The sequence below is a fragment of the Heterocephalus glaber genome, unplaced genomic scaffold (genome assembly GCF_053883595.1).
Source record: "Heterocephalus glaber isolate CG9 unplaced genomic scaffold, H.glaber_assembly_v1.0 deba00000470, whole genome shotgun sequence".
Taxonomy (NCBI): domain Eukaryota; kingdom Metazoa; phylum Chordata; class Mammalia; order Rodentia; family Bathyergidae; genus Heterocephalus; species Heterocephalus glaber.
Window position 1 is genome coordinate 28992250 of NW_028258145.1, and position 20803 is coordinate 29013052.

The 20803-nt window shown below is 36.9% G+C and overlaps 1 long non-coding RNA gene across 2 annotated transcripts in view; it reads left to right on the forward strand.

Moving 5' to 3' along the window:
- Positions 1-12833, forward strand: part of LOC147829823 (uncharacterized) — a 23722-nt gene extending 10889 nt beyond the window's left edge. Inside the window, exons 3-4 of one of the 2 annotated variants that reach the window (XR_015448563.1) lie at positions 272-842; positions 1561-12833. This is a non-coding gene — a long non-coding RNA (uncharacterized LOC147829823). Of the gene's footprint in view, positions 1-271 lie in introns of both variants that reach the window. The other variant, XR_015448562.1, reaches the window with a different exon arrangement.
- The last annotated feature ends 7970 nt before the right edge of the window (positions 12834-20803 follow it).

Here is a 20803-nt window from a genome sequence, read left to right on the forward strand (position 1 = left end):
AGAAAGAAAAGAAAAAAGAAAGCTGGGGTTGACTTCTGCCTTAGGATGCCAAAGGAGAGGAAGCAAACTTTCCTGGAAGCCTATGAAGAGTTAACAAGAGGCCTTTGAGGAACATCTCAGCTGAGTTCTGTGGTGCAAGTTGATGTTTTTATTTAGTTGACATGACTACAACATTTATAAACATCTTGGGATAATTTAAAAGCTGTATTCATGTGGTTAACTTGCTCTTCTGCTGCATTCTGTTTGTACTAAGATATTTTTCTCATTCAAGAGCACGTAAAGACTCAAAGGCTTGCAAGAAGAAGAAGGAGAAGGAGGAGGAGGAGGAGGAGAAAAAAATAGGCCTTTAAAAAATCCAAGTAGCTGTAAGGGTACAACAGAAAACCGGTGTGTGTGAGGATACATTTTTGGTAAGGAAAGATTTTGTATGGTAAAATAATTCTTTGTCCTAGAGTAAAATGATTAGTTGGCTCCAAAAAGGACAAGGAAAGATAAGGGCAAAATCAGAAGGTTACATTAAGTCACACAAAATTTGTAGAGAATGAAACATAGGAGAAACATTTTTATGTGTGATTAAGTTGGTTATAATTATAGTATGAGAGTTTTCTAAAATCGAATTTTGATGTGCTGATATGATACTAGAGTCTAATCCTCTATGTTTAACATTTATCTCCTTGTACAAAATTAAGAAGAGCTGCCCTAGGAAACAAACTTTTGTGATTTTTTTTTTCAGGATAATTTTTCATGTTTTCTGCTGTTGCTAGTTTTTAATTACATGGGGGAAAATCTGCCATTTGAACAATTTGGCCACCTACAACCTGATCTGTGCCTTTTTGATATAAGTAAGTTCATTAAGTAATAACTCTGTAGTCATTAACATGGTTTCCTAAACTTGTGAGAAGTCTAAAATTATCTTTTAATTTTTTTTGTTGATGTTAGCCTGCATAGAATTGTTGCAGTGCCACATTGATAATCAAAAAGATTGGATATTAATCATCTGAGGAATATATCTGTAAACCAAAAAATCCCATTGGTCCTGATGTAATGTTGTCAGTCGTGATTGTTATCTTAAAATATTGTATAAAATAGAGATGTTTCCCATTTAATGACCTACCGGTTTAACGACTCTTTGGACTTACGATCCACTGCTCGGACTTAGGACTTGTCTTTTTTTTGTACAGCTCTGTATATCTTGTTTATAGAGCCTCAGTGTCTTTTTGTATACATCTTGTTTATATAGTATAGTACTGTAAGTTTTTCTGATTGTACTATCCAGTACTGTACTTTTATGTTCTGTGTAGATTACAGTAGTGTATGCAAGAGTTATGTAAATAAAAGCAGTCATTAACTTGGAGTTTACCATTTCTTCATTCTGAATATTGTAATGCATATGTTTTATACAGTTCCTCATTTAGCAACAGATTCATTTAATTACCCAATTGCAGGCACAGAACTTAGTCGTTAAACAAGGAATGTCTGTAAGTAACTGAATTATCCCATCAGTTACTACATTCATCAGAATTCTAACCATGGCTGTTCTAAGTCTTTTTTCATTCACAGTTTTGATTCTTCTCTGAAGTTTTTACAATCAGATTCATGGGAAAGACTCTGAAGTACTACCGACAAATTGGTTCTTTCCTTGATTATCTTTGGTAAAAATTGTTATTAACAAAAATTGTGTCTTGGTTCAAAACTTATACAAACTGAATTGATTTTGCTCTTGTTAGTTTTGTGTCATACTCCAGGTAGTCTTAGCTTAAGAGCTCCTCCTTCTAAACCTCTTTGTTGTTCAAGTGTAGTGAAAAGGGTTATGACACTGACTTTCAACTATCAATCACTTCCCCTCCAGTATCTGACCTATTAAGAACAACAACCAGAACAGTATCTGGCAACAAGGGACAATTTTTAAAAAAGTAACTACAGAATGATTGATCAGTGATGCCTTCAGAAAGAAGCTCATACAGATAAGAGAAGACGTAGGGAAAGCATGAGCACTGTCAAAATCAAGATGGAGTCACTTGTGTCAGCCCTACCAAAAATTAAAACCAAGAGGTTGTGAAGGGAGGGTCCTTATGCATGAATGCCTGTTGGTAACTAGCAGAAAGGATTCTGTCAAAATCCTAAGTTTGGTGAAGTCAACCTGAGCCTGATTTAACAAAACTGCCAGTGGAAAATCCCGATCTTGAGATATTCACACTAAACATAATTTTATGGACCAAAGGCAATACAAAGCTAGTATTGATGGTAGTCCAGAAAAACAATAACTAAATGGATTGCTGGTTGTATAGTGAGCTGTCTTTGTCCTCTTCTACTATTCTCCTATGACAATACAACCATCTGCTTTGATGCAATAGAAGCAGATGTTATGATGGAGTAACACTCACTGTGCTGGGGCACAACTGGACAATTGCTCTAAGGACTTAGACTTAAATTTACCTTTGTTTAATGACACTAAATATGTCTTTTACATAGGCAAACCAATGCTACAGGATACTTTGTTTGATGACCTGTGGTGGCTAAGTGTCATACAGGTGGAAGCAAGAGGAGGAATTCCTCTCTGTCTTGAAAGAAATAATGGCAGTAACATCTCTCTACCCTCTGTAAATGTGGGATGGACTCCCACCAGTCAATGCAGAGTTACCATTGTACTTGCAGATACTGACTACATGGAAAAATATTTTATTCAGTCTGCTTATTGTGTTAACAGGGCTTGTCACAATCTGTTTTCCTCTGTATTGATGTTTTTTGGATTTGGTTTCAGTGCACATCCTAGTGTGCCACCTGAGGGACACTGTGGAAGATGGGCATGATAAAATTGTAAGAGCATTCAGGCACACGGGGGTGGGGTTGGAATATATCATCCCTAAGAAAATTGGGACATTTGGTACCATGGCCCTGAAAATACTTCTCTTTCATTCCCAAGACTTGCCAACTCAAGGGGCAATCCTTAGCAGACAGGGACCAGAATATCTGAAGAAATGTCTGAAGAACACTGCTAACTTAGCAAACTACTATTGTCTGTTGGAGTGGCCTTCTGGCCCATGTGCTAAGTCAGCTGTTCTTTGGAATGCTGGTCATGAAATGATACAAAGAAAGCTAATGATGTCACTATACATAGTTCAGCCTAAAAACAAAACAAAAAAGTACAACCCTTCCTGTAGAACCTAGAGAGCTGCTGAGCAGTGCCCCTATCCAGGCACGACTAAACTTTCTGGGCCTGCTGTTGATTGGTATGGTCTCTCTCTTGGGTTTTGATAGGTGGGAAGGTTGACCTGTTTGCGCATCCAATAGAATTTGGCCAGGAAGTACTACTGAACCCATATGTGCTTCTTGTGGATCTCCCTTAAAAATGTTGAATATCGTTGTGCTTCCCTGTTAATGCCTGTTAGCCTTAGTAAACTTTATCTCTCAGAAAGCCATCTCTATGTATTTTCTTTGGTCACATGGAAACCTACCCCACTACCTCAGCACACCTGGCTATGGACAAGACAAAGTTATATGCCACTTCAAGTTCACTTACAAAGTTCACTGGTTGGTAAATTTAAAGAGGCATTCTTTATCCTCTTCAAGCCTAACCTCTAAGTCAAAATGACTGAGAGTTTCTCAAGAAATCCTTTTGGTTTCTCAAGAAAAAGTACCTTAAACCTTCTGACCTTCATGTTACTCATCCATAAAATGGTCATAATAACAATGATAGTGATAATTCAGCCATGAACAAAAGTAACATATTACATATGATTTATATGGATGAAAATATAGTCAGTTCTGGGAAGACTGAAAGACAAAAATGAAAAGATAACACCACAAAACTCAAAAGAATACTGTATAGATATTAATGACAATTGAAGTAAAAGCATCAAAGCATAGTGAATTTACTAATAAATGAAGTTGTGTTAACATGCAATATTATGAAAACATTTTTATATTAGTAAATATAATAAACCAAAAACACCCCAAAATAGGTGATTTTGAATAAACTAGTACATACAGAAAAATAATATCAGTAAAAAGTATGTACCAAGTGTCAAAAAACAATAAATGTGAACATCTAGGTTGTCGTGATTTATGTATTCCAATAAAACCTGCTATTATGGTGAGCATAGCAGTGAATGTCTGTAATTCCAGCACTTGGGAGGCTGGAGCAGGAAGATTGCTTCATGCCAGAAATTCTAGGTCATTGATTACTGTAGCTTTAGAAGAAGTCTTAAGATTAGGTACTAAACCTCTTCCAACACTGTTTTTTGTTGTTGTTATTGTTGTTTTGTTTTAACTTTTCTAGGTCCTTTGTACTCCTACGTAAATTTTAAATTTCAATATCCAATTCTTCATTTAGAGCAAGTATACACAGACCTGAATTTTTATATATACCTTGTGTTTTCTAATCCTGCTAAATTCAAATGCAAGTTCTAGGGGCTCCTAGAGATTTCTTAGTATTTTCTCTGTAGATCATCATTTCATCTACATATAAAGATTTTACTTCTACCTTGCCAATCCTATCCTAATTGTGTCATTTTATTGCCAGACTATTTTGGTTGGGCCTAGGTTTCAAAGTTTAATGGACAGATAAAGAGTAAGCATATCTGCCCTTGTTCCCCACCTTAAGGAGAAAGCATTGTATCTTCTCCATTTACACAAGGCATTCTCACTGGAAGGATGGAGTACATGTCTTTAATCTGTTGAGAAGGTTCTGTTCTACTTCTAGTCTCCTGATAGCTTTTACCATGAACAGCTGTGGAATTTAGTCCAATACTTTTTCTCCAACTAGTGACAGGATCATATGGCTTTTTCCTTTCCTCTCTTAAAATGATGACTTTTGGGGGTGGATCTTCCAATGCTGAGCCAACACTGCCATCCCTATAACAAAACCACTTTCTACATACTGCCAGATCTGACTTCTAATAGTTTGTTTTATTAAACAAATTATCTATGTTCATACTTTTTTCTTCTATTATCTTTATCCAGTTTTAGGATTAGCACAATGTTGAGTTCCTAAAATGAGGGGAGAAGTGTTCCTTTTTTTTTTCTGCTTTAAATGTTTGATATAATTTATCAGTTAAAATGTATATGAGCCTGTTGTTGTCATATAGGTAGGTTTTCAAGCTAGGAATATACTTTCTTTCTTTTTTTTTTTTTAATTGTACTTTTTTTCTTTTTTGGTACTGAGGATCGAACTCGGGTCCTTGCACATGCGCAGAAGGCGGCGAAACCACTGAGCTAAATCCCCAGCCCAGGAATATACTTTCTTCAATAGGTGCTATTCAAATTTTATATTTCCTCCAGAGTTAGTTTCTTTAATTTGTCTTCCAAGGTACTTCTTAGAAGTTGTCAAATTTATTTCAAAACATTTTTGTAATATGCTTTCTATATCCTTTTAAATTCTGTAAAATGTGTGGTAATGTCTCCTAGGTCTTGATATTTTAATTTTAATAATGTATAATTGATACTGTGTAATAGGAAGAAAAGGTCTAAAGAAGCAGGGGAAGTGGGAGAGGTAGGGGAAAGGAAAGAAGGGAAAAATATGAGAAAAGAAAAAAATGGAAACAAAGTCTTTGCAAATAGGGAAGGGTGGAGGGGGTGAAGGGAGGGCAGGGGAAGGGGAAAAAAAAAGAACCAAGATACTCATGTAATGGTACAAGATCCCAATGATGTATGTAAATGTTTTTTTTTTTTTGTACCAGGGATCGAACTTGGGTGTAAATGTATTTTAACCTAAAATGTAACAATAAACTTAATGGGGGGAAAGAAAGAAATTTTAGGCCAGCCTGGGCAACCTAGCAAGACCCCAATTTCAAACACGAGCTAACAACAGCAACAACAACTGGTACATCAAGGTCAAACAGTAACTGTATGGGAATTCTATTATTGCGGTGATTCATATTTCTCTGAATATTACTCATCAACTACCAAACATTAACTCTTCTGGATAGATATTTCAATTAATGTATCTATTTAACATGAAGAAAAAAGACTGAAAAGATCATGAAAGTTTTTACTCATCCTTAAAACCTAGTTTGTAATTATCTTCAACATTCAAGAAAATGTCGTCCTCAGAACAATCACTTCATTACTATAATACAATTGTTAGACCCAGCGAGAAAGAACCAACCAGAGGGCCGGGGATTTAGCTCAGTGGTTTTGCCGCCTGCTGTGCAAGCGCAAGGACCTGAGTTCGATCCCCGGTACCAAAAAAAAAACAAAAAACAGAGACCAATATGAAATCCCCACAGGAGTTTATTACCAGCTGGGACTCGAGCAGAGCATCGGACTCGAGCCCCGACCTGAGGGGAGACAAACATGTTTTATACATCTTTGAGGCCAACAGTTTCTAGGCCCCCCTATGGGATAGAACTAGCAAAGCAAGCGAAAGGTACAGAAGCGGAACGTCCTGCTATTAAAACAATAGTTGATTAATCGCTATTTCTAAAGAGACTTTCTAAGGGGAGGAGGTTTCTAAGTTTCCTCCTTCTGAGTTCATCTAAGGGGCAGGCAGGTGGGTCAAGCAGCAATATGGAGTCTGTCTTGCTAACTAGGGTCCTTCACAATGAAAAATTGTGTGTGAGGGGGAGTTGTTTTTTGTTTGGTTTATTTGCCTTTTTGAGAACCCTGATTTTTTTTTTTTTATAGATTGTTTGCTTTTTTGGTATTGGGGATTATACCCAGAGTTTTGCACATGCTAGGCAAGTTTTCTGCCACTGGTTACAGCCGCAGCCTAAAATACCCACCCCCCAAGTACTGGAGATTGAACCCAGGGCTGCTTTACAGCTGAGCTACATTCTCAGCTCTTTTCAGTTTTTAAATTTTGAGATATGGTCTTACTAATTTGTCCAATCTTGGCTTCAACTTATTATCTTTCTGCCTCATTTCTTGAGTAGCTGGTTATACAGGAACTAAAACAATTCTTTTAAATTTGAGATCCAGAACATCTCAAAGGTGTTCTCAAAATTGTTTTAAATAAATGTGGAATCAGAGATGTGGGCTTGACTTTTTAATCCTTAAGTAGGTATTTCTTTTGATTTTTAGGTTTCAAAACTGTTAATAACTATGTATGTTAATGACTATGTTTGTAGGAAATATCCTGTTTAATAAACCAAACTGTTGTAAAGATATAAAGCAGTGTTCACTTGAAATTTACTTATCACATAAAGTAATGTGCCCTTTTGATACATTCTAGGACACACCATTTTTAAGAATCCATGTAGTTTTTTAAAAATTACGTAGAACACTGATAATTCAGTTTCCCTATCTTTCTAAAACAACTTTCATTAGCATGTTTATAGAAAGAATCATTTCTAAAACATTTCTAAAATGTTCATCTTCAAAAGTATTGTGTCAAATGTGTTGAAAGAGGCAATTAAAAAACCTAAATAATAGAATGACTTTGCTATAAGCTGCTTTTTCCTGGCAATACCCTATCAAGCCTTAATTTTCTTAGTCCCTTAATCTAAGCATTTATTAAATCAACCTCATTTTGCCCTTCTCTGCGATTGAACTGTATGCTCTTTCTGTGTACATTTGAGATCCTTAGTTTGGGCCGGGGATTTAACTCAGTGGTATCATGCCTGCCTTGCAAGCACAAGGTCCTGAATTCGATCCCCCGGTACCAAAGAAAGAAACAAACAAAAAAATAAAGAAAGAAATCCTTAGTCCTCTGGATTACTCCCAAACTAGTTTTTTTCTAGAAAATGTCATGTTCTCTATCTCTTTCATTTTTAAAAATTTACTGCTCCCTCCTTTTTTATATTTTGTCCCTACCCACCCATGTAGTTCTGATTCTTGTTGGCCTTAATGGGAACAATCCCAAACTTACTTTCCCTATATCTGCATGCTTATAGCCTAATCTTTTTCCTCCTGTCTCCTCATACATCTTTCCACCTAGTTTAGATAGTCTCCAAAACATGTGACTATTGCATTTTGAATAGCACAACACTAGAAGTGGAAATATTAGTGGAGGAAGACTGTTACCAATGATACATCTTTGTATATAGTGCTAGTTTTCTACCTCACATAGGTTTTTTTCCTTTCTTACTCTTGAAACAAACTCAAGAAGTCTCTAATTTCATTTGCTGTATGCATGCCCCTTAAGAGCTGATATTAGAGAAGAAAGGGACAAGTGCATGGGCAGTCTGTCATCATATAACAGGTAAGAAAACAATTTTGTGAGAAAGTAAACCATATGTTCAAAGTGACATATGTAGGAAACATCAAAACCATATGTGAAACTGGGTTTCCAGATTTGTAGTTTAATACCTTCCTGCATTTTTCCAAGCTGCTTTGACTCTACTACATACCAACTTTAAGGCAAAGAAGTCTAATAAAAAACCTTTAAAATTATCTCTCCTTACCTTACATAGTCAGAGAAAAGCAAACATCAATTGTACATGTAATCCTTGAGGAGAAGGTACTAGAGAATGTCTGGGTGACTGAAGCCAAAGAGTTGACTCCAAGTGTGAAGGTCACTTGTAATGATCCAAACTTATTTACAGACAGCTCCTTGCAAACCCCAAGGTTGTTCCAGGTAGTAGTAGGTTTCGTGGTTGAATGATGTCACAAAGCAGGCCATTTAAAGGTTGGAAGTAGCCATTAGTGGGGTCAGATCCCAACCAGAAGACAGAATTGGGTGGAAACAATGAAGGAGTTATACTATTGCGGTAGAGCAGAGCAGCTCAGTGCTATGGCCAAGTGTTACAGCTCAGTGTCACAGCTAAGTGTCACTGCTCTGAGGCACTGCTAAGCATTACAGCTCAGTGTGGTGGTTCTGGAACACAGGTCTCATAATTTGAAGTCTCGAGAATCTGATGGTCAGTTGAAGAGGTGGAAAAAAAACCCCTTTATTATGCTGGCTAGGCTCAGAGGAGTCTGAGCACTCTACAAGAAATGAGAGCTTCCTTATATAGGGATCTACAGGTAGGTGAGCATGCTCAATGAAGCAGGGAGGGCGGGAGTTACAGAATGTAGCTGAAGTAAAGGGTTGGAGTTGAAACGGCAAAGTTTCCGTTTGGTTGATAAAGCTCATTACCACTAGTCCGAGAGGATGGAAGGCACACCAGGAGCCTTGGAGACAAAGTAAGCTTTATTTCATGAGGGAGACTGGCCTTGTCCAACGCTTGAACAAAGCAGATATACACTTTGGGAGGCGGCTTTACAAGTGAGGTACTCTCTGTGTACATTCATTGGTTACAGAATTTGATTATGGATTAACAGGCAGAATCAAACATGGCAGTGGCTCACATATAATACTGGCAACAGGTTCATTGGGTAATTCAAAATATGGGGTTAATACCTCATTTGCATCTGGGCAGAAAGATAAAACTACTTTAGAGACAAAGACATTCCTGAGATGTGGAAGTTGGCTAGGGCATGTCCAGGCTTGTGAGGTGGGACAGGCCTGGACATTCTGAACAAAGAAAATTTTAAGTAATTTCCTGTAGTGAGTCCTGCTTGAACTACAGAGGCAAAATTCCCCTTTCAGAGTTACAGAACATTCCTGAGAGGGGTTGGAGCTTAACAGAACCTTCTTGTGAGGGGGCAGAGTTTAACAGAACACTCTTGAAAGGTCACAAAGTTCAAACACCCAGGAACCATTTTGATACATTGGACAGGAGTCCAGCAGCACAAATTTACATATCCAAAACAAAACATTCTGTGAAAAAAAAAAAATGGAGGCAAGGCATGGGCCTGTCTTATTGTATAGCACTTCACTATCAATACCAGTACCTAAATGGCTGAGCTCTGAGAAAGTGAAATCAAATGAGGCAGGCATGATAGTCCCACTTTGTACTGCACACTTATCTTAGGGAAATCACCTCAACGTGTCCTTTATATTTTCTTTAAGAAAGTTATTTATATTTATCACATTTGACATAACAGATACAATTATACCCATAGTTATATATTATATGCATAGTTTAAAAATCTTTGGGAAAAAGGGAAAGAGACTTTTTTTTTCTTAAATTCTTTTATTGGTACATTTTAGGTAAACAATACATGTACATTTATCATTGGGTGCTTGTACCTGTACATGATGTATCTTGGTTCTTATTTTTTCCCCCATTACCTGTGTGCCCTTCACCCCCTCCATGCTTCTCTATTTACATAGACTTTGTTTCTATGTTTTTCCTTTTCTCATAATTTTTCCTTTCCCTTCTTTCCTTTCCCCTTCCCCTCCCACCACCCTTACCCCTTTGGACCTTTTCTTCCTATTTCAAATTATCAATTATTCATTTTAATCATTTAAAAAAATTCTTTTAGTGGTACATTTTAGGTATACAATACATTTACATTTATCATTGGGTGCTTGTACCTGCACATGATGTATCTTAGTTCTTATTTTTTTCCCCATTACCTGTGCACCCTTCACCCGCTTCACCCTTCCCTATTTACATAGATTTGATTTCCATTTTTTTTCTTTTCTCATACTTTTTCCATATTCATTTTATTTATTCATTCATTTTCCATATTCATTTTAATCCTTATTTACACTTTCAGTTTCTCACACTAGAGAAACTATTCAGTATTTACACATGTGTCCTATTTATTTCACTTAAGAGTATGGGCTTGATATGCATCCATTTAGCTATAAATGTCTCTTGTTTCTCATTCTTTATGGCTGAGTAGTACTCCATTTTATAAAAAAACACATCTTCTTTATCCAGTTTCCAGTTGATGGGCACTTGGGCTGTTTCCAAGCTTTAGCTTTTATAAACTGTGCCACTATAAACATGGGTGCACATATATCGCCATGGTATGATTCTTTTAATTCTTTGGAGAAGATACCCAGTCTTTGAGGTATCTCCATACTGATTTCCACAATGGTTGCACCACTCTGCACTCCCACCAACAATGGAGAAGGGTTCCTTTCTCTCCACACGCCCCCCCCCCAGCATCATACCCCCCCAGCATTTGTTATTGATTGATTTCTTGATAGCAGCCATTCTTTCTGGGGTGAGGTGGAATCTCAGTGTTGTTTTCATCTGCATCTCTCAAATAACCAGTGATGTTGAACATTTTTTCATATATTTATTTGCTGGTTTTATTTCTTTGTCTGAGAAATGTCTGTTCATTTCAGATGCCCATTTTTGAATTGGGTCTTTGAATTTGGGGGTGTTGATTTTTTTCAGTTCTTTATATATTCTATTTTTGAGGCTTGTTTACGTGTCTTCTCATTTAGCAGGGAGGGTGATTCTGGCGCCCACGAGGCTCACCTTCACTGCCCTAGGAGCATGGAATGCTGGCAAGAGCGCTTCCTTCCTGGTTCTGGGACCAGCTCACCTTCTCTGACCTAGGAGCATGGAATGGCAGTAGGGGAGCTTCCTTCTGGGTGCTGGGACCGGCTCAGCTTCTCTAGGAGCGTGGAATGGTGGCCCAAACTCTGACCAGTCATTTCAGTGGAAGACCTCCAAAAAGATATAGAGGGAAGAGATGTAACTACCAAACCTACTAGATATCCGAAACATGAGTTTGTGTTCTCTAAATGCGAAGAATGAATTCTAGGAACAATGGAGGTTAAGAGTAGGAAAAATTTATTGAGAGAAAGAAAGCTTCTGCCTAAGAGAGACAGAAAGGGGACTGGCTATATATTCTAGATAGTAGTCTTTTTGTCCTTTGTCCTAAAATTTTTTTCCCACATTGTAGGTTGTCTCTTAGCTCTGTTGGTGGTTTCTCTTGCAGTGCACAAGCTTTTTAATAAGATGAGATCTCAGGTGTTGATTCTTTGTGCTAGTTCCAGTGCTGCTGAGATTTTGTTCATAAAGTCTTTTCCTATGCCAATGTCTTCAAGAGTTCTACCTAACCTATCTTCCAGCAAGTTTAGTGTTTCTGTTTTAATATTTAGATCTTTAATCCACTTCAAATCTTAGTTTAGTGCATGGTGATAGATATGGGTCTAGTTTTAATCTTTGGCAGGTTGAAATCCAGTTTTTCCCACACCATTTATTAAATAGGCTATCTTTCCTCCAGTGAGGATGTTTGGCTCCTTTGTCAAAGATGAGGTGGCTGAGGATGTCTGCAGTTGTTTCTGCAACTTCTAATCTATTCCACTGATCCTTGGGTCTGTTTCTTTGCCAGTACCATGGTGTTTTTATCACAGTAGCTTTGTAGTATAGTTTCAAGTTGGGTATTGTGATACCCCCATCCATGTCTCTGTTGCTTAGAAGTGCTTTTGCTATTCTAGGTTGAAAGAGACGTTTTGGCTGAGCAACTACAGTTGTTCTGAAACCATTTCAGTCAATGTGATTAGAGATCTTATTGCAGTTTTCAAGAGCTAAAGGAAGGAACTAGAGAGTTCTTTGAGTAATTTGAAGAGTGAGGTAAAGTCCATTGAGTGCAGCTTGTAGGGAATGATGCAATCCAAGGCTCTTCCCTCTCCTTGGTCTTGGTACTGGGGATCAAACTCAGGACCTTGTGCTTGCAAGGCAGAAGTGGTGCCACTGAGCTAAATCTTTGTCACAATCTTTGTCCCATAATTTGCTGCCTCTGGATCCTTGGTCAACACCAACTTCCTTCCACCTGGCTCTTCCACGTGTGATAGGCATTGAGGATGCTTTGTGTCTTCTTAAGTAAGTGAATCTAGTGTAACAGTTACTATGGGCTCCTCCCCAGGCCACAGACAGTGAGCACATAATCTAGGGTCTGTCACATTCTCAGTCTGCCATATGTGTGTATAATAAGGCCAGGCAAAATGGAGAGGAGTGTAGTTAGAAAAGGAAGAAGACCACTAGCAAAGCATAGGGGAAGTGAGAGCATTGGACAAAAGATACACATGTGGATTTTTTATTTTCTGTGGGAAGAAGTCAGCACACTTTGACCTCACTTTGTATCAACAGAAAAGACAATTCAACATTTTCATGTACCTGCGTAGTCCAGAAAATTCCAGAATTTGGTATACTGGAGAATAATCTGATATATGTTTTTCTCATTTTGCTTTATGGCATATCATCTTATTCATGTCATTCATTAGTATATTCATAGATTATGGGTTGCTTTTCAAATCATTGTAATTTCTATTCATGTTTTCTCCCATCATATTTTCAAGAATCCAACATTGAAAGACATATTGCATGTTTTTCTTTCTTTTTTTCCCATTAAGTTTATTGGTACATTTTAGGTATAAAATACAGTTACATTCATCATTGGGATCTTGTACCATTATATGAGTATCTTGGTTCTTATTTTGTTCCCCTTCCCTTGTTCTCCCTTCACCCTCTCCACCCTTCCCTATTTGCAAAGACTTTGTTTCTATTTTTTTCCTTTTCTCATATTTTTTCTTTTCCATTTTTCCTTTCCCCTACCCCTCACTTCCCCTGCTCCTTTAGACCTTTTCTTCCTATTACACAATACCAATTATACATTTATTAATTTACAATATCAAGATCTAGGAGACATTACCACAGATTTTACAGAATTTAAAAGGATATAGAAAGCATATTTCAAAAATCTGTTTTGAAATAAACTTGACAACTTCTAAGAAGTACCTTGGAAGACAAATTAATGAAACTAACTCTGGAGGAAATATAAAATTTGAATAGCACCTATTAAAGAAAGTATATTTCTAGCTTGAAAACCTACCTATATGACAACAACAGGCTCATATACATTTTAACTGATAAATTATATCTAACATTTAAAGCAGAAAAAAGAAGGAACACTTCTCCCCTCATTTTAGGAACTGAACATTGTGCTAATCCTAAAACTGGATAAAGATAATAGAAGAAAAAAGTATGACCTAGATAGAAATTTGTTTAACAACACAAACTATTAGAAGTCAGATCTGGCAGTATGTAGAAAGTGGTTTTGTTATAGGGATGGCAGTGTTGGCTCAGCATTGGAAGATCCACCCCCAAAAGTCATCATTTTAAGAGAGGAAAGGAAAAAGCCATATGATCCTGTCACTAGTTGGAGAAAAAGTATTGGACTAAATTCCACAGCTGTTCATGGTAAAAGCTATCAGGAGACTAGAAGTAGAACAGAACCTTCTCAACAGATTAAAGACATGTACTCCATACTTCCAGTGAGTACGCCTTATCTGAATGGAGAAGATACACTGCTTTCTTCTTAAGGTGGGGAACAAGGGCAGATATGCTTACTCTTTATTTGTCCATTAAACTTTGAAACCTAGGCCCAACCAAAATAGTCTGGCAATAAAATGACACAATTAGGATAGGATTGGCAAGGTAGAAGCAAAATCTTTATATGTAGGTGAAATGATCATATAGAGAGAAAATACTAAGAAATCTCTAGGAGCCCCTAGAACTTGTATTTGAATTTAGCAGGATTAGAAAACACAAGGTATATATAAAAATTCAGGTCTGTGTATACTTGCTATAAATGAAGAATTGGATATTGAAATTTAAAAGTTATGTAGGAGTACAAAGGACCTAGAAAAGTTAAAAGAAAAAGACAAAAAACAGTGTTGGAAGATGTTTAGTACCTAAATTCAAGACTTCTTCTAAAGCTACAGTAATCAAGGCAGTGTTGGTGTAAGGAAAGACATATAGATCATTTGAATAAAGCAGAGAATTTAGAAATAGAACCACACATATATGGTCCACTGAGTTTTAAGAAATTTTCTTTTTGGTGCCAGGGATTGAACTCAGAACCTTGCTTTTGGGGAGGCAGACAGTGGCATCACTGAGCTAAATTCCTGGTCCCCAAGGTCCACTGAGTTTTGAAAGATTAACATTAGCATTTTATAGAATACAAACTCAATTCAAGAGCTGAGGAAGAGATAGTGTTTTCAGCAAATGGCACTAGAACACCTGGTATCAGTCTATAAAAAATTAACCTCAACCCTTTATTTCCATACATGAAAATAACTTGAAGGGATCTATGAACCTAAATATGAAAGCCTAAAAGTATAAAACTTTAAGAAGAAATTATAAGGGAAAATGTTTATGACTTCAGGGTAGGCAAGAACTTCCTAGGATACAAAAAACATGATGTATAAAAGAAAAAAATTGATAAATGAGATTCCATCAAAATTTAGAACTTTAAATGACATCATTAACATGAAAAGTAGTCCTTAAACAGACCATATTTACAACGCATATAACCTATGACCAGAATATATAAAGAATTCTTAGAGCTCATTAATAGACAACCCAATTAAAAAGTAGACATAAGATGATAAATAGCCAGTATAGCACAAGGAAAGGTGTGCAACTCTAGAATCAGAAAAATACTAATCAGTACAATAACAAGATTGAATTATACACTCATTAGGGAGATGAAGTTAAAAGTTTTAAAAGCCTTGTCATGACTTTTCTTTTTGTTGGATTCTCCCCCTTTGCATTTAATTTGTCACGCTCAATGGATCCATTCTGCTGGGTTTCCTGGGGTTATGATCCTCATTGTCTTTTCCTAGGGTACTGTCTACAATTTTTTGGAGTGCCAGTTTGATATTCATGAAGTTCTTGAGGTGCTCTTTATCATGAAAGTATCTTATTTCTTCATCAATTTTGAAAGATAGTTTTGCAGGGTACATCAATCTGGGTTGGAGGCTGTTTTCCTTTGAGGGCTTGAAATACATCACTCCAAGCTCTTCTTGCCTTGAGGGTTTGCATTGAGAAGTCTGCTGTGATTCTGACGGGCTTTCCTTTGTATGTGATTTGTTTCTTTTCTCTCACTGCTTGTAGAATTTTGTTCTTCCGCTGGATTTCTGGAATCCTAACTATTATATGCCTATGTGTAGATTTTTTTTGATCAAGGCCAGCTGGAGTCCTATATGCCTCACTTACCTGTTTGTCAAGTTCTTTTCCCCTGCTTGGGAAGTTTTCTGCCATCACTTCTGTGAACAGTTTTTTTATGTCATCTGCATTCTCTCCTCTTTCTTCATTGACTCTGATCAGTCTTATGTTATTCTTCTTTGCATTTTCTAGCAGCTGCAGGATTGATTTCTCATGTTTCCTTACAATTTTAAAGCAATTTTTCTTTTCCTCCTCACTAATTGCAATCTTATCTTGTATATCTGAAATTCTATCCTCACATTGGTTCATTCTGCTGCACAGACTTTCAATGGAGTTTTTAATCTCTTGGAAATCTGTTTGTATCTGTTTTATGGATTCCGTTTGTTTCCTATGTTGGGATTCCATCATGTTCCTCAGATCCTCTATTTTTTTATCTGTGTCCTCTCTATATTTATTAATCATGTCTTGCACCATGAGCAAAATCTTTGCTGTTATCTGAGTAATTATTTCTAATTTCATTTTCCCCAGATCCTCTTTTGTTGCCAGTTCAGAGAGTCCAGGTGGTTGAATATCAGATTTTTCCATCTCGTTTCCCTTTGGGGTTGCTGTAGGTGATCTGGAACTCTGTTTTTGAGGCTAGTTTATGTGTTTTCTCATTTCCATTGGTGGGGGGGGTGCTTCTGGCACCCAGCGGCTCACCTTCTCTGCCCTAGGAGCTTGGGATGGTGGTGGAGGAGCTTCCTTCCAGGTGCTGGGACCAGCTCACCTTCTCTGCTGTAGGAGCATGGGATGGCAGCAGGGGAGCTTCCTTCTGGGTGCTGGGACTGGCTGAGCTTCTCTGCCCTAGGAGCCTGGGATGGAGGTGGGGAGCTTCCTTCTGGGTGCTGGGTCCAGCTGAGCTTCTTTGCCCTAGGAGCCTGGGATGGAGGTGGCGAGCATAGTTAAGAGCTGTTAAAAGCAGAAAATCCAATTATTGAAGTAATACAAATCTTTCTTATGTAGATGAAAATAGTTATCCATGAGGTCAAAACTTAATTCACGTCATACACAACACTCTTTTTAAACTGATAAAACAAACTTTAAAAAAACCAAACAAACTTAAAGTTGTAGCTGTTTTTTGTAGTAAGTCCGTTTTTCTTACATTTACTTGGTTTCAATATATATAAAATGTCTTTTAATTATTGGAAGTTACCAAATGATCTAACATTTAAAATGTCTTAGAAAAGCTGTCCTTTAATATATTCTTAATTATTTAATATATTCTTAAATTTTATGTTAACATTGATTCCTCCTGATTTAGTTCATATATGTTAATATTCAAACTATCAAAATGCCCAGCCCTCAATCTTTTAATCTTACCTGTTGCCTTGAACCAATGGATGTTTTCACTTTTTGTAATCTTGTCACATATTTGATACAGAAATGAGAATAAAATTTCTGATACTCATAATTTAAAAAAAAATCCTGAAATTCATTTGGAACCAGAAGAAACCCAGAATAGTGAAAGCAATTCTGAGTAACAAAGGCAAGGCAGGGGACATCACAATTCCTGACTTGAAATTATACTACAAAACTACAGTGATAAAAACAGTGTGATACTGGAAAAAAAAAACAGACCTGAGAATCAATGGAATAGACTAGAAGATCCAGAAACAACTCTAACCTCCCTCAGCCCCCTTATCTTTGACAAGTGGGCTAAACATCTTCACTGGAAGAAAGATAGCCTCTTTAATAAATGGTACTGGAAAAACTGGCTTACCACATGCTGAAGGCTAAAACTAGACCCATGTCTCTCATCATGCACTAAACTAAAATCAAAATGGATCAAAGATCTAAATATTAAAACAGAAACATTAAATCTTCTGGAAGATCGAACAGGTAGAACTCTTGACAACATTGGTGTAGGTAAAGAGTTTATGAACAAAACCCCAATTGCATAGGGAAATATCACAAAGAATCAACAACTGGAATCTCATCTTATTAAAAAGCTTGTGCACAGCAAAAGAAACCACCAATGAGTGAAGAGACAGAGTTAAGAGACAACCCAGAGTGGAAAAAAAATTTTGCTACCTGTTCCTCAGACAAAGGACTAATATCTAGAATATATAAAGAACAAAAAAAAAAGACCTCTCAAATTTAAAGACCCAATTCAAAAATGGGCATCTGAAATGAACAGACAATTCTCAGACAAAGAAGTACAAACAGCAAATAAATATATGAAAAAATGTTCAACATCACTGGTCTTTTGAGAGACGCAAATTAAAACAGCACCAAGATTCCACTTCACCCCAGAAAGAATGGCTATTACCAAGAAATCAACCAATAACAAATGCTGGTGGGGTTGTGGGGAGAAAGGAACCCTTCTTCATTGTTGGTAGGAGTGCAGACTGGTGTGACCTCTGTGGAAATCAATATGGAGATACCTCAAAGAACTAGAGCTCCAGGTCCCATTTGACCCAGCTTTTCCCCTGCTGGATATCTTCCCAAAAGAAATAAAAGAATCATACCACACAGTGATATATGCTCACCCATGTGTATAGCAGCACAATTTGTAATAGCTGAAACTTGGAAACAGCCCAAGTGCCCATCAACTGGAGGCTGGATAAAGAAGACGTGGGTTTTTTTTTTTTTTAATAAAATGGAGTACTACTCAGCCATACAGAACGAGAAACTAGAGACATTTATAGCTAAGTGGATGCACAGTGAGGCCATACTCTTAAGTGAAATAAATAGGACACATATGTGTAAATACCAAATAGTTTCTCTGGTGTGAAAAACTAAAAGTGTAAATCAGGATCAAAATATATAATTGACATTGTGTAATAGGAAGAAAAGGTCTACAGGAGTAGGGGAAGTGCGAGGGGTAGGGGAAAGGAAAGAAGGGAAAAGAAAAAATTTGAGAAAAGGAAAAAAATGGAAACAAAGTCTTTGTAAATAGGGAAGGGTGGAAGGGGTGAAGGGAGGGCGGGGGAATGGAGAAAAAACAAGAACCAAGATGTGTCATGTAAAGGTACAAGATCCTAACGATGAATGTAACTGTATTGTATACCTAAAATGTACCAATCAACTTAATGAAAAAAAAAACAAACCAAATGCTGGTGGGGGTATGGGGAAAATGGAATCCTTCTCCCCTGTTAGTGGGAGTGTAGTGTAGACTGGTGCAACCATTGTGGAAATCAGTGTGGAGATTCCTCAAAAAACTAAAACTAGATGTTCCATTTGACCCAGCTATCCCCCTTCTTTATATATTCTCGAAAGAATTTAAAGCATCATATCACAGCAATATATGCACACTCATGTTTATAACAGCACAGTTTGTAATAGGTAAATCTTGGCAGCCCAAATGCCCATCAACTGATGAATGGATTAAGATGTGGGTTTTTTTTAATATAATGGAGTAGTACTCTGCCATAAAAAGGATAAACTTGAGACATTTATAGGTAAATGGATGCACCTTGAGATGATACTCTTAAGTGCAATAAATTGGATACACGTGTAAATATTGCATTGTTTTTCTGGTGTGAGAAACTGAAGCTGTAAATAAGGACCAAAATGTATAACAGATATTAGGAAATGGGAAGAAAATGTTTAAATGGGAAGGGGAACTAGGGAGAGGGAGAGGGAAAGGAAGGAAAGGATAAAGGAAAAAAGTGAATAGAAGGAAAAAATGGAAACAAAGCATTTGCAAATAAGGAGGGAAAGAAAAGTTGAAGGGAGAGGAGGGAAATGGGAAAAAAAGGATGAAGATATGTTATATACAGGTACACTTTCCCTATGATGAATGTTATCATTATGTATATCTAAGATGTCCCAATAAAATTAATTTTAAAAAACCAAAATCATAGTGGATACATTGAAAGATAAGATTTCCTGCAATCAAATATGCTACTGTGGATAAATTGTCTCTGTAGCATTTTACAGATTGTTTACATCTTTTATTGGAGTGAATTTATTAACATTTCAAATGGCAAAAAAATGGTACTTTATAATTTGAAAAAGTTCATAAGCTATGTTGTGCTAACTTATGTCTTTTCCCAATTAGCAACTTAGTAATGTTGACCTACTTTATATGCCCATTTTTTACATGCCCATTTACATTTTACATCCCATTGGGGGGGGGTACTAGGCGTCAAACCAGGGGTGCTTTATCAGTGAGGGGCACTTCACCAATTTTTTAATTCTGTTAGTGTGAGAGTCTCGCTAAATTGCTTAGTGGGGGATTGAATTTGTGATCTTCTTACCTCAGTTTCCCAAGTAGGTAGTATTACAGTTGTATACTACCATGGCCAACCAGACTTGTAAATTCTTGTGGATTTAAATCTGATTGCAATATGACGGCCTCAAAATGTTAAAACAAATTATTTTTTAATGTACTCACTTATTCATTTAATAATGCTGCTTTTTCTGATTGTTGGTTTGCCCAGCTCTACAACTGTAAAGATTATTGAAAGTATATGCAAGGGCCGGGATTTAGCTCAGTGGCACAGTGCCTGCCTGGCAAGTACAAGGTTCTGAGTTCAATCCTCGGTACAAAAAAAAAAGTAGGGCTGGGGCTTTAGCTCAGTGGTTCTGCTACCTGCCTCAAAAGCGCAAGGACCCCGAGTTCTATCCCCGGTACCAAAAAAAAAAAAAAAAAAAGAAAAAAAAAGTATATGCAAGTTACTTTCAGAAATTAGAAACTAAAATGTAAGTACTGTAAAAATTGCTATTGCAACTATTTACATTTTAATCTGCAATTTAGTACACTATTTTGTCTTTAGATTCACTATTTTTTCCTCTTCTACTTGTAGCAGTACGGTATTCAGAGTTTTTCTTACAGGTACAGGTCTCTTTATCTGATACTGTGTGGCAACCTTGGCCTTGAGTCCCACTGTTAGCTCTCTCAGGTACTTTTTTTGTATTTGACAAAATAAATCCATGCTCTCCACTTGCAGCATGATACCTAGCATGTGTTGGAAACCAGTAAAAGGCTGTCATTGGTAGTGTAGGTTAATAAAATTTTTGGTGGGTAATTAGCTAGTATTTTTCAAAGTTTGAAAAATGTGTGTCTTCCATTCCAGTAATTCTACTTGTAAGAATGAGATATAGTTGTGTATGCGTATAAGCATGCTCACATTGAATCA